Source organism: Babylonia areolata, chromosome 2, assembly GCF_041734735.1.
Source record: "Babylonia areolata isolate BAREFJ2019XMU chromosome 2, ASM4173473v1, whole genome shotgun sequence".
Taxonomy (NCBI): Eukaryota; Metazoa; Mollusca; class Gastropoda; order Neogastropoda; family Buccinidae; genus Babylonia; species Babylonia areolata.
The window spans coordinates 46,291,644-46,309,143 of NC_134877.1; the positions used below are offsets into that span (position 1 = coordinate 46,291,644).

General features: G+C 40.2%; 1 protein-coding gene across 2 annotated transcripts in view; it reads right to left on the reverse strand.

The window, feature by feature from the left end:
* The window catches only part of LOC143279467 (uncharacterized), a 97,457-nt gene that overhangs the window by 6,374 nt on the left and 73,583 nt on the right, over window positions 1-17,500 (reverse strand). The gene's annotated exons all lie outside the window — the stretch shown is intronic.

Here is a 17,500-nt window from a genome sequence, read left to right on the forward strand (position 1 = left end):
GTGTGTGTGTGTGTGTGTGTGTGTGAAAAGTAAGAATGCCAGAACCCACAAGAGAAACTGATACAGCTGTCAACTTGTGGCGTGGAATCAACACCTAAAGCTAATGGTCCGATTAAAGCAGACAGTTCACCCAGTTGTTAGATAAAATAGTTCAAACAGTACATAACCAACACCCACGATTACACACATGTGAGCTCAGTTGTGGCTGACCGGAAAAAAAGTAGGTGAAAATTAACATCAGACGAAGAAAAAATCAAATGCTTCTTAAACACGGCGCCAAGGTCAACAAAGCAATCTCGTGATGTAGAAGACGAAATATATAATCACAAAAGTCCACAAAAAAGGAAACGAAGAAGACAAAGCAGTAGAAGATATGAAGAAGAATATGTTCATAATGGTGATGATAAATGGTCATGGTGATAATGAAGAAGGTAAAGAAGACAAGAAGGAAAGGGAAGAGCATATCAATACACATAGATAATAGAAATCCATATGATCTAAGTGAGCGAAAGAAAATAAAACGAATTTGCTGAAAACGAAAGTTCGCAAACCCCACGCGTTATTGCTGGCTATCGCACATTCTGCGAAATTCATCACAACGGTGGCTAAGATCGAATTCTAAATAGTACAACGTAACCCCCTTCCTTCCCTTTCTCGAACCAAGCACTAGTACACAAAACTATATCAAACCCAAGCTTATGCCTCATGGGTGCAAAAAACAACAACAAATAAACAAACAAAAAAACAAACTAAGTGCCAGAATTGAAATCAACAAGTGCAATGCAAAACCAATGGAAAGACTCTAAAGTAAGATAAGCTTTCTTTAGAGAAACAACATGCCTATGTCTTATTCACCTTAGCCAGCAGCGTCCTATCATCAGGACTGATAATTTCCCAAAGAGTGCAGATTGATCCACATACACTGTACATCTGTTCTTTAGAAAAGGGGATAAGGGTGGGTGAGGGGTGGGAGGACCTGATGTACGGATGGATTGAGATTGTTGGTCAAGCCTTGAGAGCTTTCCAAATATTTGTATTTTGTATTTGTATTTCTTTTTCATTACAACAGATTTCTCTGTGTGAAATTCGGGCTGCTCTCCCCAGGGAGAGTGCGTCGGTACACTACAGCGCCACCCCTTTTTTTTCTCTTTTTTTTCCCTGCGTGCAGTTTTATTTGTTTTCCGTATCGAAGTGGATTTTTCTACAAAATTTTGCCAAGAACCACCCCTTTGTTGCCGTGGGTTCTTTTACGTGCGCTAAGTGCATGCTGCACGCGGGACCTCGGTTTATCGTCTCATCCGAATGACTAGCGTCCAGACCACCACTCAAGGTCTAGTAGAGGGGGAGAAAATGTCGGCGGCTGAGCTGTGATTCGAACCAGCGCGCTCACATTCTCTTGCTTCCTAGGCGGACGCGTTACCTCTAGGCCATCACTCCACCTGGCTCCAATACCGCAGTTTCTTAGCACAACGTGGTTTTCTTTTGATTTGATTTTTGCCACTGACAAATAATGCTGTTGCTTTTGCATGTACACTAGATAGACGCTGTATAAAGGACATAAAGTTCTTCGTCACATTTTAAAGACTGGTAGCCGGACAACAACCGAAGATGTGATAAGAGGGAGGATGGAATAAAGCAGATCACAGACTTCAACCAAACCCACTGATTTCCTTATAGGAACAAAGCTTAAGTTTGGAGAGGAATGCGTTATAAAGCGCAGCAACACATGAACAAACACACACACACACACACACACACACACACACACACACACACACACACACACACACACACACACACACACACAAAAGTTCAAGGCAGGTAAGTGAGGCTTGATTTGTAAATCTGGACAAAATATATGTAATGGTTTTTGGAAAAGGACAACTTTCAGTTCACGAAAAATGGTTTTATGGAAGCTATAATGTCAAAGTCAGAGATTCATTTCAATATCTGGGTCTTATCTTTACAGCTTAGCTGAGTGTTCTAAGAGCACTTGGTGGAAAGTTGCAGGAAAGTAAAAAAAAAAATAAAATAAATAAATAAATAAAAAAAGAAGGGGGCGATGATGGAAAGTTTAAGATCGTTAAAGAAATTAACTGTATCGAATTTTCTATATTCTGGACTCACAAAATGAATCACTTCTGACAGATGGAGCAGAAGAGTGGGGGTTGCACGATAATCGAGAAATGGGGAGAAAAAAAAAGTTCATACATATGCAGTTGATTAAATGCTTTCTGTTAATGCTGTTGCAATCGTTCAGTAAAACGTTGAATGGTGAAACGGGTCGATATCCATTATATGTAAAGTCAAGATCAAATGTATCAGATACTGGCTTAGATTAACACATTTCCCATTGATAAGAATATGCAGACGATCTTATGAAATAATACTAAATCAGTTGGAGTCTTGGAAAGAAAACTTTGCTTTTTATACTTTTTTTTTTTTTTATTAAGAATGTTTAACAATATAATCCCAAAACCATGTGTGGTTGAAAGATTGGATGAGTCAGGGAGTTGAATATGAACACATATTTCTTCTTGCAAGCTTAAAATACACGTTAATTAATTTTGACAAACAAGAGTGACACACCCACGTTGAAGAGTCATAAAAATACAGTTGGTTTCTCTCTTTTAAGAGCATTTGGAGACGGGAAAACCAAAGGGTATGCTAATGACACCGAACCATCCTAGCTCAATTCAGGTTAAGAACTTTAGGCCCGAATACTAGCGAAAAATGGTTCTTGCTAACACGTCCGCACTGTCGCCTTGTTCTACGTCTAGTGCATTAGTTGAAAATGAAATACATTTTCTTTTTGTGTGTGTAAGTATATCGAAGATATTCGCAAATAAATGTGTGAATTTTAACGAAGACATGTCAAAGAAAATAGACCTTACTTGTATGTTTTTCATGGATGACGAAATGAGAATGAGACTAGAAAGCCAGACTTATCGTCCTTGGTTGGGAATGTCGAAAAAAGAAAGTAACCCTGGAAGGCATATAATTATCACACATAACCACTGCGACCATGGTGTCAGCATCATGACCTATGTGAATTATATGTTTCTCTGCTTATTTCTGATAGAGTCGGATCGTCGGGTTGTGTGTGTCATACGATCTTTATTGTGTATCCTGAGCGCATGTGTTTATGTACTTCTTTCCCGAATGTAAAGTCACAGTTGAATCGTATACAACCAGGCTATGCTTGAAAAGTATGTGCGAGTGAATGTCGGTGTTAACCTTCATAGCTGTGTTTCTTGTTGTTGCTGTATTTGTTTGTTTGTTCTGTTGTGGTTTGGTTTTGTTTTTTAGCAATAGATTATGTCATTTCTCTGTACACCACCGTTATTTTGGTCTGCTCATGCATTGTCACCCTTGCCAAAAGAACAGTATTGTCAATAGCAATAAAACAATATCCGTGTCGTTCACTTAATCACACACACGTACGCACGCACACACACACACACACACACACACACACACACACACACACACACAGGACAACATGACCACTGCGCAGTGTCATCTGCAAATTCACGAAACTACGACTGATGTTCGCAGATGCTTTACTAAAGAAACTATCGTTAGTTCTGTTTGTCTTCAGATGTGAAAAGTTACTTCCCACCGTAACTATCTTGACACAGCATAGCAACCTTTAGAAACACCAGTTAAATGTTTGGTACATTTTATTCTTTCCTTGTTGCTTTTTTTTTTTTTTTTTTTTTTTTTTTAATCGATTGTTTATTTGTTCCCTTTCTTTTTTCATGTTTTCTTTTCTTTTATCAATTTTCCTTTCTTTTCTTCTTCGTTCATTCTTTCATTCCCGCTTTTGTTCAATAATATTTGGTTTTCTTTTCTTTCTTTCTTTCTTCCTTCCTCACTCTCTTTTTCCCTTTATTTCTTTTTTCTTCTTCCTCGTTGCTATCTACTTTCCTTTTATCTTCTTTCCTACATTTCCACCCATCTCCTCTTCTTTCCGTTCTTCTCATCCCTATCCTTTCAAACTTTTTTTTTATATACAAGAAAAAGACTTTTGCTAACGGAATACATGAATACAAGAGGGACATTATACATTAAGTTACGCAAATATTACGGAACGTAAAGTAGTTATACATCAAAATAAAGAGGCTAGTCTTTCACATTTCGCTTTACAAAGCTAGGCACCAAATACAAAAACAGCAAAGTGCATTCGATAAGAACACACATTTCTTGCAACATAGAAAAGCTATTCTTCAACCCTTGACTGGCACATTTTACATGTAGACATGTTACATGAGACCTCAGTGAGTAATGAGTGATGTTGCGCCTGTTCTTTAAATGGTTAGCGAGTTTGTATCTTATAATTTTCTATTATATTCCTGTGTCTTAGTCATTATAGGCGTATCGTTAAAGGCGCCTAGAGCCGCAAGGGAAGCGCTATACGAAAGTACATTATTATTATTATTATTATTATTATTTATCCCGAGTAGGGGAACGCGTCCGATCTGACGATCATAATTTTATCGAAAGAACAGGACTTGTCCAGAGTGACTATATGTAGACCTGTATTACACCGATGATACGTTTTGCGATTTGTTAACAACTTGCCTTGCCTTTTGCCTTTCGCCCTGAACTCCTGTTGGAGTCGTCGGGGCGCCGTCCAGATGATATTTCCACCAGTTTCCTCCATCCATTGCGGTTGTGTGTCAGTACCCGAGTCTCTGCGATTCGCTGATGACATTGATGGACGAGCCGGGAAAGAGTCAGCGTTACAAAGCCTCCACAAAATATTGAATGGAAAGAAGTGCCGAGAAGACCAAGCTCATGACAAATGACTATGGTTCCATCACAGCAGACATCTCAGTCCATGCACAGAAGCTTAAGACAGTGCAGCAGTTCAAATACCTCGGGTCAATCATCAGTGACCAGGGATCAAGACTAGAAATCCTTGCAAGAGCTGCACAGACTATGACTGCACTCTCCAAACTGAAGACCATACTGAGGGATAACAACGTCTCCATGCAGCACAAGATCAGACTCCTGCATGCATTGGTTTTCTCTATATTCCTGTACGCATGCGAAACATGGACGCTTACAGCTGAATTGCAGAGGAAATAAAGGCACTAGAAATGACATGCTACCGCACCATTCTGGGCATCTCGTACATGGACCACATCACCAATGACAAGGTACGCAGCACCATCCAGCAGCACATTGGCCCCCACGAAGACCTCACAACAGTGAAGAAAGGAAAGCCGAGATGGTACAGCCATGTGACGTGATCTGATGGCCTTGCAAAGACCGTTCTACAAGGAAGCGTGGAATGAGGAGGGAAGACGGGAAGACAGAAGAAAGAGTGGAACGACAACATTGGGGAGTGGACAGGGAAAGCGTTCGTTCGTGTTACAGCTTATCGAAGCCAGAACGTGACGAAGCCAAGCCGCGGAAGTTTGAAGCTTTTCATTGATCTACACAAAACTAGAACGGTCGTAAAACACTGAAATGCCGATCGATATGGACAGCGTGAGATAGAATAGTTCCGTTTCCAAACTCGTTTCTCATGATGAGCAAACCTTCATTCGGATCGTTGTATGTTTGTACTGGTAGCCCCCACCATTCCTCCCTCACCTCCCTCCTCCTACCGCTGGCGTTTTACGGGCTTTTCTTGTTCCTGCCGCAAACCTGTCTCCCCTCTTTTCGATCCTATCTCTGATTGCAGCGGGATATTTGGGATATTAACTCTCTGAGGAATGGTGTACACAAGACAGAAAGAGTATTTCAGTCGTGGCAAAAGTGCATCCTCGTAAATTTCTGCGCTAAGCAGAATTTATTGAGGCTGTGCTGTCTATATTCTAGACATACCGTTTAGTACGTGGAGTGTACACTCATAAATCGCCCGGCTGGCGCGTCAGCGAGGGAACATAAATAAGTTTTCCGGAGGAGGAAGTTTTCCTCCTGTGTTTGTTTACACACAACATGAATCTGATGAAATATAACTATGTGTTTCAGGTGTGTGTGTGTGTGTGTGTGTGTGTGTGTGTGTGTGTGTGTGTGTGTGTGTGTGTCTGTGTGTCTGTGTGTGTGTCTGTGTGTGTGTGTGGGGGGGGGGGGGGGGGGGGGGGGTAAACGTCAAGAAACTAATGTTCTCTGGAAGTACTTCGTCAACACGGCACCAAAGTTTACATAAATGGGGATGAAATCAGTTGTATCAGTTCTGTTCATTCATTCTGATTATAATGACAGTGTGCTTATAGGAAGGTTACCAATCATTTTCAAAAAAAGCCAAAACCTTTTTCACAGCCATGTTACTGATACATTTTTTTGTTTTGTTTTTGTATTCACGAAACTTAGCACTCTTATCTGACATAGAAACACATTGATTATTTGATTCAATCATTCTCCGATCTTTCTTCCCATGCGATTCCCCCCCACCCCCCACCCCCTCTCTTTTCCTGACCCTTTTTAATCCTTTCACTTCTTCTCTCCAATCTTTTTTTTCTCTCTTGGTTTTTTTCTTCCTTCCTTTCTGTCCTTTCTTTTTCTTCGTGTCTTGTTCGTTCTTTGTATTCCTTGTTCATCATGCTGTTTTTCTTACTTTCATTCGTTCATTTTTCCTTTCTGTTCTCTCAATCTTCTATTCATCCTGTGTGTTCTTACTTTCATTCGTTCATTTTTCCTTTCTGTTCTCTCAATCTTCTATTCATCCTGTTTGTTCTTACTTTCATTCGTTTATTTTTCCTTTCTGTTCTCTCAATCTTCTATTCATCCTGTGTGTTCTTACTTTCATTAGTTGTTTTTTTTTCCTTTCTGTTCTCTCAATCTTCTATTCATCCTGTTTATTCTTACTTTCATTTCTTTATTTTTTTTCCTTTCTGTTCTCTGAATATTCTATTCATCCTGTTTATTCTTACTTTCATTTGTTTATTTTTTTTCCTTTCTGTTCTCTGAATATTCTATTCATCCTGTTTATTCTTACTTTCATTTGTTTATTTATTTTTTCCTTTCTGTTCTCTCAATCTTCTATTCATCCTGTTTATTCTTACTTTCATTCGTTCATTTTCCTTTCTGGTCTCTCAATCTTCTATTCATCCTGTTTATTCTTACTTTCATTCGTTCATTTTTCCTTTCTGTTCTCTCAATCTTCTATTCATCCTGTGTGTTCTTACTTTCATTCGTTCATTTTCCTTTCTGTTCTCTGAATCTTCTATTCATCCTGTTTATTCTTACTTTCATTAGTTGGTTTTTTTTTTCCTTTCTGTTCCCTCAATCTTCTATTCATCCTGTGTGTTCTTACTTTCATTCGTTCATTTTTCCTTTCTGTTCTCTCAATCTTCTATTCATCCTGTGTGTTCTTACTTTCATTCGTTTATTTTTTTTCCTTTCTGTTCTCTGAATCTTCTATTCATCCTGTTTATTCTTACTTTCATTTGTTTATTTTTTCCTTTCTGTTCCCTCAATCTTCTATTCATCCTGTGTGTTCTTACTTTCATTCGTTCATTTTTTCCTTTCTGTTCTCTCAATCTTCTATTCATCCTGTTTATTCTTACTTTCATTAGTTGTTGTTTTTTCCTTTCTGTTCTCTGAATATTCTATTCATCCTGTTTATTCTTACTTTCATTTGTTTATTTTTTCCTTTCTGTTCCCTCAATCTTCTATTCATCCTGTGTGTTCTTACTTTCATTCGTTCATTTTCCTTTCTGTTCTCTGAATCTTCTATTCATCCTGTTTATTCTTACTTTCATTTGTTTATTTTTTCCTTTCTGTTCCCTCAATCTTCTATTCATCCTGTGTGTTCTTACTTTCATTCGTTCATTTTTCCTTTCTGTTCTCTCAGTCTTCTATTCATCCTGTGTGTTCTTACTTTCATTCGTTTATTTTTTTCCTTTCTGTTCTCTCAATCTTCTATTCATCCTGTTTATTCTTACTTTCATTTGTTTATTTTTTTTTTCCTTTCTGGTCTCTCAATCTTCTATTCATCCTGTGTGTTCTTACTTTCATTCGTTTATTTTTTTTCCTTTCTGGTCTCTCAATCTTATATTCATCCTGTTTGTTCTGATTTTCATTCGTTTATTTTTTCCTTTCTGTTCTCTCAATCTTCTATTCATCCTGTGTGTTCTTACTTTCATTCGTTTATGTTTTCCTTTCTGTTCTCTCAGTCTTCTATTCATCCTGTGTGTTCTTACTTTCATTCGTTCATTTTTTCCTTTCTGTTCTCTCAATCTTCTATTCATCCTGTTTATTCTTACTTTCATTAGTTGTTGTTTTTTCCTTTCTGTTCTCTGAATATTCTATTCATCCTGTTTATTCTTACTTTCATTTGTTTATTTTTTCCTTTCTGTTCCCTCAATCTTCTATTCATCCTGTGTGTTCTTACCTTCATTCGTTCATTTTTCCTTTCTGTTCTCTCAATCTTCTATTCATCCTGTTTGTTCTGATTTTCATTCGTTTATTTTTCTTTCCGTTCTCTCAATCTTTGTTTTTTCCTTTTTTTAATTTTTGTGTGTGCATTATTGTTGGGTTTTTTTTTCTTTTTTGTTTTTGCTTTTTTTTTTGCTTTTTTTCTTGTTTGTTAACAAACTGTTTAACTTTACCGCAGCTGGGGGCATTCTCCCACTCAAAATCTAAAAGTGCGTCCTTTGTGCAGAAAGTCACGCTTCGAGCGACATCCGGTGTACTCTGATTCCACATCTGTGGCTGTCCTGTGTGTTCTGGTGTTGTCTGTCGGTCTGTCTGTTTGTCTGTCTGCCTGTTCGTCGTCTGTCTGTCTGTCTGTCTGTCTGTCTGTATGTGACCCTGTTTTTCTTCATCTTCAGCCCTGTCTCTTCTCTTTTGTTTGCTGTGCAAGGTTTTTCTTTAGTGTCTCTTTTTTTTTTCTTTGGTTTTCTTTTTCATTAACATTTCTTTCGTTGCATTCATTCTTTATGTGACCCTGTTATCTTTCTTAGTTTTTTTTTTTTGTTTTTGTTTTTTGTTTTTTCTCTGAATAAATCTAGTACCCCAGGGCTTGGTGGGGAAAAGCGTATATAATTGCTAATCTCAGTACCCTGGTTACAAAAAATCGTTTCTTTTTGTTTCGTTTCGTTTTGTTTCGTTTCGTTTCGATCTATTTAGGTTTCCACTCTATTTTCTGTTTGCTGTGCTAAAAATTTTCCTTTCTTTATGTTTTGCCTTACTAGGATTTTCCTTTCTTATCTGTTTGTTATACTAGGTTTCTACATTCTTTTCTGTTTCTTTCTTTTCTGTTTGCTGTGCTCGGCTTCTCTCACCTGCTTGTTGTGTTTCCCTTTCTTCTGTTTGCTGTGCTAGATTCCCCTTTCTTCTGTTTGCTGTGCTAGATTCCCCTTCTTCTGTTTGCTGTGCTAGATTCCCCTTTCTTCTGTTTGCTGTGCTAGATTCCCCTTCTTCTGTTTGCTGTGCTAGATTCCCCTTTCTTCTGTTTGCTGTGCTAGATTCCCCTTCTTCTGTTTGCTGTGCTAGATTCCCCTTCTTCTGTTTGCTGTGCTAGATTTCTCTCTCTTCTGTTTAATGTGCTAGATTTCTCTCTCTTCTGTTTGCTGTGCTAGATTTCCCTCTCTTCTGTTTAATGTGCTAGATTTCTCTCTCTTCTGTTTGCTGTGCTAGATTCCCCTTTCTTCTGTTTGATGTGCTAGATTCCCCTTTCTTCTATTTAATGTGTGCTAGATTCCCCTTCTTCTGTTTGCTGTGCTAGATTTCTCTCTCTTCTGTTAAATGTGCTAGATTCCCCTTCTTCTGTTTGTTGTGCTAGATTCCCCTTCTTCTGTTTAATGTGTGCTAGATTTCCCTCTCTTCTGTTTAATGTGCTAGATTCCCCCTCTTCTGTTTGCTGTGCTAGATTCCCCTTCTTCTGTTTGCTGTGCTAGATTTCCCTTTCTTCTGCTTAATGTGCTAGATTCCCCTTTCTTCCGTTTGCTGTGCTAGATTCCCCTTCTTCTGTTTAATGTGTGCTAGATTCGCCTCTTTTCTGTTCACTGTGCTAGATTCCCCTTTCTTCTGTTTGATGTGCTAGATTCCCCTTTCTTCTGTTTGATGTGCTAGATTCCCCTTTCTTCTGTTTGCTGTGCTAGATTCCCCTTTCTTCTGTTTGATGTGCTAGATTCCCCTTTCTTCTGTTTGATGTGCTAGATTCCTCTTTCTTCTGTTTGATGTGCTAGATTCCTCTTTCTTCTGTTTGATGTGCTAGATTTCCCTCTCTTCTGTTTGATGTGCTAGATTTCCCTTCTTCTGTTTGATGTGCTAGATTTCCCTTCTTCTGTTTGATGTGCTAGATTCCTCTTTCTTCTGTTTGATGTGCTAGATTCCTCTTTCTTCTGTTTGATGTGCTAGATTTCCCTCTCTTCTGTTTGCGATGCTCCATTCTCCCTCTCTTCTGTTTGTTGCCAAATTCCCCCCTCTTCTGTTTGATCTGCTGTTTTCTCATTCCCATGTTTTAAATCGTATTTTCGATTAATATTGCTCTTGACAGTTTAAAAGAAAAGAAAAAAAAGAAGAAGAAAATATACTAAAGAAATCAGCGATTTATATTGACAAATCTTTTGCATGTCTTAGATCATTGACAGAGTAACTGAATCAGCGATTTATATTGACAAATCTTTTGCATGTCTTAGATCATTGACAGAGTAACTGTATGGATGAAAACATGTATAACTGCATTTGGTTGGTGGTAATCTTTCATAAATGTACCGGCAAGATGACTATTTGTCTATAGATATGGCTGATGTATTTCACCCTTTCAAATGGGGCTGTGGCCTTTCCGAATAGATATATGTCTGAGTCCTAAGTCCCTTTTCTTTCGCAGGATGCTGCCTTGTTCCTTATATTCTGTTTCGTTTATCTAATTCCCATTTCTGAACCGTGGCCTCTCCCTTCTCTCCTCCTTTTCACTCTTTTTTACACCCCCTCTAGAGACCCAACCCCTCCTAACTCCCATTCCCAACTGATAAAAAGTGCCCCGGGTAATTATGGACGTCAAACGCCTCCCCCGCTGAACAAGAATTCTTCACATGCCGATCTTGTGCAACCCCATACCAGCCCCATTCCACCCTTACCCGGCCCCCCATCCCCCACTCCTCGCCTGTGTGTGTGTGTGTGTGAGTGTGTGTGTGTGTGTGTGTGTGTGAGAGAGAGTCTTTTCAAAGAACTTCATTGAAGTTGTCGGACTCTCGAAGCACCTGTGCAAAGATGGGTTTTATCTTATTATTATTTCTTCTTCTTTTTTTCTTCTTCTCCTTCTTTTTTTTTTTTTTTTTTTTTTCAATTTATTTTTTATTATTTTTTTAAAGGCATTTCAACTGAGGAGGAGCAAAGAATGGAAGGACTGAGCCGGTTAGAAACAGACCCGACCGCAAATACAGAGACAGACCACTCAGTTCCGTAAAGCTGATTAACAAATCGCTTACCCGATGAGAGAGAGAAAGAGAAATCCGTTTGGTAAATTTGAATAATATTTGACAAATGTCTGAACTTTCCGTGTGCATTATTTGTTACCGAAACGTCGTTGTTAAATAAGAGTCTTGTTGCTGGTATACGATGACTTATTGTTTGAGAATGCTAGAGAAAGAGATGGTTGGAGGGGTGGGAGAGAGAGAGAGAGAGAGAGGGAGAGAGAGAGAGGGAGAGAGAGAGAGAGAGAGAGAGAGAGAGAGAGAGAGAGAGAGAGAATGAATGAATGAATGAATGAATGAATGAATCTTTATTTTCGAACGGTGGAGATATTAGTGCATTGGCCGATATACAGGCAGAGAGAGAGAGAGGGTGCACATCCTCTCTCTCTCTCTCTCTCTCTCTCTCTCTTTCTCATTCACTTTCTCTCTCTAACTGTGTCTCTCTCACACACACAACAAGGCAGAAAGAACCCGCCCCCCCCATCCCCCACCCCCACCCCCCCACCACCCCCATCCCAAATCCTGCCCGCAGGAAATAGAAAGAAACGCAAGGAATTCCTGTCCACTTCACGCAATTTATGGACGCCTCAGAATACTCCAAGAGAGTCTTCAAACGGGGCGGGCGAGGGGGGTGGTGGGAGGGAGAGGGGAGGCTGGAGGACAACCGCGAAATTTGCTCCCCGATTTAGAAGTTAAGGGCGAACAATAAAATTACCGATAATAAAAGCATCAACTCATCATCAACACTTCTCGAAAACAGCAACTGGGAGTGGGTCGGTCTATTTATCCTGCTGGCAGAAAGCCCCGGGCATTATGCGCATCGCAGGACCTTGATGTATGTTTGCGCGGGGCTCGGTATGTTAATTACCCCCTCTGTTTTGGGGGGGAAAGATATCGGTAGTGTTTGGTCTGTCTGTCTGTCTGTCTGTCATGGACCACGAGGCACGCCGTTTCATGGTCAACCAGTGGAGCACAGACTGACTTGGTGGTACATGTACACTGACATTATTTTATGCATTATGTACTGTAGGTATTATCAATGTGCTTAGCATTTAGAGCCTCTAGTTATTAATTAAGATGGTGGTGATGGTGATGATGATGATAATTATTATTATTTGTTGTTGTTGTTGCTGTCGTGTCGTCATCGTCGTCGTTGTTGTTGTTGTTTTGTTGTTTGATTAGCCGCAATACAAAAGCAGTTATCAAATAATCGGGAAATTGAGTTGCTTTGTAGATTTCGAAAAGGCATTTTATTCAACCTCCAGAAAAACCATTATGGCCTGTTTTGTTTTAAAGGAATGGAGTCCGAGGTAAATTCTATAGATGTACCGACGTATCAAAAGTATGTTTAGTGAAGTAAAAGCTATAATATATTTTTTAAATGGAGCCAGGTTGTCAGATGTGAGATGTAGATGTACTTATGGCATGATTCAAGAGAGTGAACTTGGTCCTGATTTATTTTCTCTCTTTATTAAGGAGCTTGCATTAGAGATTATTGAAAATGGACGACATGAGGTGTCATATACATATAGTCGGTCATATTGCTTTTGGCGATATCATTTCATTTTCTATATCGGCGGTAGGTTTGCAAAATCAGTTGAATAATTTATAGGCTGCAGCAGTTAGGCTTGAAATGGAAGTAAACATGGATAGAACTAATATCGTTGTATTTTGTAAGAGTGGGTACTGTCTAGAAATGAAACATGGACTTACAGTAATGAGTTAACAGCAATTGCATAATTATAAGCGTCTTGGTATTTTCTTTAAACAAAGTTGAGTTTTTGTTTTACTTGTCAAGATTTAACTAACAGAGCAAAGAGAGCTGCTTTAATTCATTCTCCATGTTATCTATACATTTAACTGTAATTCATTCAGTATATTTACAAAGTTTTTTTACTTTGAAGTACAGCCGATATTGCAGTATTGTGCCGAAATATGGGCATACGGAAATGGTTGCGATATTGACAACGTTGTATTGTAACTGTCTCAGGTATTCAGCGCTTACCTGCGACAACTAAAATAGCAGCAACTCAAATCTTTTTTTTTTTTTTTTTTTTTTTTTTTTTAGATACTGTTAACGTATCATTATCGTATTGTATGACTTTTGGTCACAGCATATTTCGGTGTGAAATTCGGGCTCTTCTGTTCTCCCCGGGGAGAGAGCGTCGCCGCATACATAGTGCAATGCCGCCCTTTTTTCTCTGTTTGTAGATGTATTTGTTTTACTGTCAAAGTGGATGTGTGTGTGTGTGTGTGTGTGTGTGTGTGTGTGTGTGTGTGTGTGTGTGTGTGTGTGTGTGTGTGTGTGTTTCTTCTTTTTGCGTAATAATTTAACTAGAGACAACTCTTGTTGCTGTTATTATTGCTGTTCTGATGCATGTTTTTTTTTGTTTTGGTTTTGGTTTTTGGTTTTTTTTGGGGGGAGGGGGGAGGTTGTTGTTTTTTTTCCTAGCGCTGAAAGCGTTAAGTGCATGCCGCACTTAACGAAATACTAGCACCCAAACCACAAACTACCGCTCAAGGTCTAGGGCAGGGCGGGGCCGAGGGGTGGCGGGGGAGGGTTGGGGAGGGGTGGGTGTGTGTGTGTTGGTGGCTGTAAGTTCGGGTACGTCAGTCTAATATCATCATCCTAGATGAACAGACTATAAACGAATAAACGACGTCCGGGTACGTTCATGGAACTCGAACCCGAGGACGCTCGCCTCCTCATCAGGCCGCATGATCACTACGTCTCTGCTCCACTGTGGCTCACAGCCGATAGAAACAAAGACAGAGTTCAGTTCAGTTCAGTCATTCAAGGAGGCGTCACTGCGTTCGGACGAATCCATATGCACTACACCACATCTGCCAAGCAGATGCCTCATCAGCAGCGTAACCCAACGCACCTAGGCCTTGAGAAAAAAAAAGGGATAAAGCGCCTGGTGGACAATTAACTAATTGATTTATGAATAAATACAGAAATGAAAAAAAGAAAGAAAGAAAGAAATACATACATAAATAGGTGAATGCATGAATAGATAAATGAATAAAAACACGGTTGACATAAAAAATAAAATTAAAATAAAAACAAAAATAAAATATGGACAGAAAAAAAGCCGTCTATTTTCTTTTCTTTCTCTACCCCTTTCTTTCCTTTAGTGCTAACTTCATTCAGTGATTTTTGGGGTTTTTTAGTCTTCCATTCAGCATCCATTCTCCCTTTATTATTTTTTTTATTCATTCTTTTAAACTCTTTTTTTGTTTAATCTTCAGTTTAACAATGAACTTTAACTGGTCTTTGAAAATAAAACGGGTGTTTAAGAAAGAACCATTCTCTAGAATGTGAAACAAAACAAAATAAATCCCCTTCATCAGCCGCCGTGGCAAAGTGGATAGCGCCGTGAACTTACGAGGGAGAAGACGAAGGCTCGAGCTTTGGCAGAGGTGGATTATTGTCGGCACGAGACCGTCCCTTCTGCAGAGTTGAGCACTTGGAGTATGGTATGGGCTCAAATGGAAAAAACAGGGCCATGATGACGAGGATCATCGACTTCAAGGATGCGTCTTTGGGAGAGTTACTCGAATTCCCTAACACTGCAGTTGTCTTTATCTTTCAGGTAAGATTGACGTCAACCTACATCTTGAATGTGAGAATAGAGTACAAACCTTGCTGCGCAGTCCAGGAACCTAAAATGGACCTTCATAGCAGCATCGTCATCCCACCCTCATTCATCGGCAGTATGATCAAAACAAAAATGTCCCATTTTCTGTGGCATCTCATTGTGTTCTCAGTTTCGATCCTCCTCCATTTCCACGCTTTGGGTGAGTTCCGGTCAAGGAATTTCCTGTCGGAAGATTCATGGTGGGACTGTCGTTGCAGGGACGTGGTGGCGGTCTCCACTCTGGAGGAACGCTCACTCAGTCTGACTCCGCGACTGGGGGGGTTATTGCCGTCGGCAGGAGGATTTAGTAAGTGGTGTCATGCGATTGTTGAATCAGTGTAGGCACAACTGAGCCCCACCGAAATGACTCGGAAGCAGTGCAAGGTATCCTCTGGTTTGTGTCCTCCTGGCGCCCTAACATCAATAGTTCTCTGTGAACTACCGGCTCTGACATTGCAGACCAGCCCGGGTAAAGCTGTGTTTGGAGGACTTGGAATAGTTAGCGAGGGAGTAATGCCACTGAACCTGTACAGATAATGGACAGAAAAACCAACACCACCACCAACAACAACGGAAAACAACTACAAAACAAAACAAAAACTAACAAAACAACAACAACAAGAACACTTTAAAATGTTATGAAATAAAATGAAACACATGTTCACACCAGATCCAACAACTGTAACAACATCATCAACAGTTGCAGCAACAACAAACGTTAGTTAATCCTATGCATCTTTGGTGGCAAACTCTCCAACCGTGACAGAACCAACCCACAAGACCAAAACGTATACCAACCAAAGCATAAAATAAAGCGATACCAGAGGAAGTTCCTGTGATTTCACGTGTGTGCCGGCTAATAGCATGCACTGAGAGGCAGCGGTTTGAAGTTGTTGTGTTTACAAGAACTGAAGTAGTTAAGCTGGTTTTTGTTGTTGTAGTGGTTGTTGTTGTTGCTGTTGTTGTTCAAATGAAACATAAAGGCATGTTTTAAAACTAGACCTTGACACGGAGTGCACATGAATCAAAGCGAGCCCTCCAGAACCCAAATGAAAAAGCAAAAACAACTTGACTGGAAATGAACTGAATTCCAACGTGTTGCTTTATCTTCCCCTCCTCCTTCAACTCTGCAAAGCCTCAAACAGTTGTAATGGCAGTGAATGCACTGTGTTTGTGGCTCGACATGGGAAGACAGGTCACAGTGTCCGTTCCTTTGGCCGTTCCAACCTTCCCGTACCAAAGCCAGGTACCCATTCGCACTTGGGTGGAGTGAGAAAGTTCGGAGCAAAGTGCCTTTCCATAGGACACAACACCATGCCGAAACGGGGCCTCGAACCCTGACCACTGGTGAACACTGGATCAAAAGTCCAACGCCTAACAGATCCTGTCTGTTTATTGCATGCGCAGCCACTTCTCCACCACGCCACCCCTCCCCCTCCCCCTCCCCCACCCGCTCCCCATGAATGAGCTAAAATGTGCCTGACCAAATAAATCAGTCGTATTCATAATATTCTCTGTCTGTCTGTTTTCTGTCTGTCTGTCTCTCTCACACACACACACACACACACACACACACACACACACACACACACACACACACACACACACACGCAAAGGGGAAGAAATCAGGGCTGATTACCCGTCAGTAGAAATAGGACAGGGGGAGCTTGACCACCGCGATCTTGACCCCCAAAATTGCCCTCGGCCCCTTACATAGATGCATACATTCTTTTCTTCTTCTTCTTCTTCTTCTTCATTCGTGGGCTGCAACTCCCACGTTCATTCGTATGTACACGAGTGGGCTTTTACGCGTTTGACCGTTTTTACCCTGCCATGTAGGCAGTCATACTCCGTTTCCGGGGATGTGCATGCTGGTTATGTTCTTGTTTCCATAACCCACCGAACGCTGACATGGTTTACAGGATCTTTAACGTGCGTATTTGATCTTCTGCTTGCGTGTACACACGAAGGGGGTTCAGGTACAAGCAGGTCTGCCCGTCATAGTTACATACATACATACATACATATATACATATACATACATACAGACAGACAGACTTGTGTTTCTGCAGGACTCATAAAGATCCTCAGAATCCAGGTGATCCAGCACTCCCTGTCCTGTTCCTACTCCCGTCAGATCTTAAAACCAGTCCAAGAGAAACCGAATTGATGTTAAAAGATCAACGTTCAAGAGACGCCTTGCTCAATCCACGTAAAATGTATGTCAAGTTTTGAAAATAACGTTAAGAAAAGAAAAAAGACTACCTCGTTCACGCCAGGTTTAGTGGCACAAGCATTTTAATCGGCTCAGTCAGTAAATAAATCCAAACGAAAGAAAACATCATTGCACACCAAAATGGCATCACCTAAAACCCCTACCCTACCCTCCATTCCCAACACACGGATGCAAAGTGGGGTAAATGATACCTAACCATAACTCTGTGTGTGTGTGTGTGTGTGTGTGTGTGTGTGTGTGTGTGT